Source organism: Taudactylus pleione, unplaced genomic scaffold (assembly GCF_031769625.1).
Source record: "Taudactylus pleione unplaced genomic scaffold, aTauple2 ptg000116l, whole genome shotgun sequence".
NCBI classification, from domain to species: Eukaryota; Metazoa; Chordata; class Amphibia; order Anura; family Myobatrachidae; genus Taudactylus; species Taudactylus pleione.
The window spans coordinates 26,141,283-26,143,480 of NW_028284518.1; the positions used below are offsets into that span (position 1 = coordinate 26,141,283).

The 2,198-nt window shown below is 47.6% G+C and overlaps 1 pseudogene; it reads right to left on the bottom strand.

Moving 5' to 3' along the window:
• Window positions 1-312: 312 nt before the first annotated feature.
• On the bottom strand, window positions 313-1,618 carry LOC148524843 (uncharacterized; annotated as a pseudogene).
• Between the last annotated feature and the right edge of the window lie 580 nt (window positions 1,619-2,198).

Genomic DNA, 2,198 nt, shown 5'->3' on the forward strand with positions numbered 1-2,198 from the left:
CTGGTTTAGGGTTTTGACATTTAAAACTGTTCTGTATGAACCATCCTGTATTTTGATGGGAAACAGGTGACTGATCCAGCCTTTCTTGGAAGGATCTGCCAACTCTATTTTGCCCTGCTGAAGGCAAGGAATAGGACCCCATCTAATAAAGGACTGGCATTTTTTGAGCAGGGATAAACCTGACGTGGAAAATGGAAAAGTGGGAGGGACAAACCTTTCTCCACAATCCTTAGCAACCACCTCTCGGTGGTGATCTGTCTCCAGGAAACTATTGTTTGGAAAGAAAAGCAGGAGGAAGCAAAGGCAACTGACTTACCATACCCTCTGTCTTTCCTGGAGGAGTATGCATTGCTCAATCCTGTGCCTCTCATGATCCGTATCTAGGAGAATCCTCCTCTGGGAGTCTTGGGTCGAACTGCTGGCTCCCACTGAATGACCCTCCTGATGAAAGGGCCATTTGGAAGACTGGGGGCCCTTCAGGTCTGTGAATGACTTATGGGCTTTATAGCGGACTTTCACTTCATCTATGAAGTCAGGGCCAAAAAGGTCAGAATCTGTTAAGTTAGGAATGTCTAGTGGCCTGGGGGTTAAATTAGTCAGACCTGCACTAACCAGCCAGCAAGTTCTACGGGAATTGGATATGAAATCAAAAGTCTGGCCAATCATTAGGGTAGCCCTGCATATAGCTTTTAAGAGGGCCATCTTGGAATCTACCAGGGAATCTAGGGAGCCCCCTGAGACCCCTTCTTTTTCTTCCTTATCTAGGACAAATAACAGAGGACCAGCCGCATCGGAAACTTTAAGCTGAAATTTTCTAAGTACAGTAGTTAATCTGTAGAATCACTGTGGGTCTTATCCCCAATGAGTGACCTAAGTGCCAGATCAATTTCTGGGGCAAACAGAGTGGGAAAGTTAGGAATGCCAGTATGGTTGCAGAGAACCATCTCGCCTTCCTTAATGAGAGCTATTCTAAAGCCTACCTAGGACCACTAGCTCAGGGCCCAGTGAAAGGAATGAATTTTGGACGGGGGCATTCTACCGGCTAATGCTACCCAGGCCATTTGTAAATCACGTTACTCGCCTCTGTGAGAGGACGCACTAGTCCTATTTACCTCCTCTGACTCCCAATCTACTGGAGGTTAGCTAGCATCCCTATGTAAGTGAGTCAGGGGCGGTGTGTGGTGGTGACTAGCCCCTTATGAGTGTGCTGTGTGGTCTGGGGCAAGAAATATGTGCTGGCCATGGGCAGGAGAGAGAGTTCTGCTGTGGACATTAGAGGTATTCCAGCTAAGGGGAATACCTGGGAAAGAGATGTTTTCTCCTGACCAGGCATCTCTTGAAGAAACACGGTCAATATGTTTCTATAGGAGCATTTTCTTATCACTCTGTGAGAATATACAGGAGGGGAAGGAGTCTCTGCAGCCTGACTAATCTCCCCCTCTTCACAGGTGTCCCTACTGCCCTCCGACCTGACAGGGTTCATTGACTTTCTTCTTTTATATATTACTTCCTCACCTGAGGAAGAACCACTAGCAGCCTCATCCAGGTTATCTCTTTTACTGATGGATGGGGACACCAGCAGTGTGTCTGTGACAGATACAGACACTGTGTCCTCCATCACGCTGAGGTAAAATCTAGCAAGGGGGTTGTGGCTCAGCTTTTTATACTGAGCGCGTGCACATGACCAGCCTGTGTGCGAATGACCGGCGTGCGCATGCACATTCATCACGTCTATTACCCGCGACTCGCAGGTCTCCTGAGCCCCGCTCTAACCCCCCCAGCTGTGCACAGGGGCTGCCTGTCCTGTGCGTGACTGGCAGGCGGCGCTTCCATTGAGAAGCCACCTCCAGTGACATTGTAGCCAATGCAGTCACAGACTGCACTGTATCACTGAAGTGGAGGATTTTAGTGGGGGGCTGCAGCCCGCAGTTCCTAGGTAAAATCCACCACTACTGGTGTCTATTTACAAAGCCTTGAATGGAGATAAAGTGAACTGAGATAAAGTACCAGCCAATCAGCTCCTAACTGCCATGTCATAGGCTGTGTTTGAAAAATGACAGTTAGTATCTGATTGGCTTGTACCTTATCTCTGTTCACTTTATCTCCATCCAAGGCTTAGTAAATAGACCCTGTGTTTCAAAAATGATAGTTAGAAGATGATTGGTACTTTATGTCTCTCCAAGGCTTAGTACATCTAC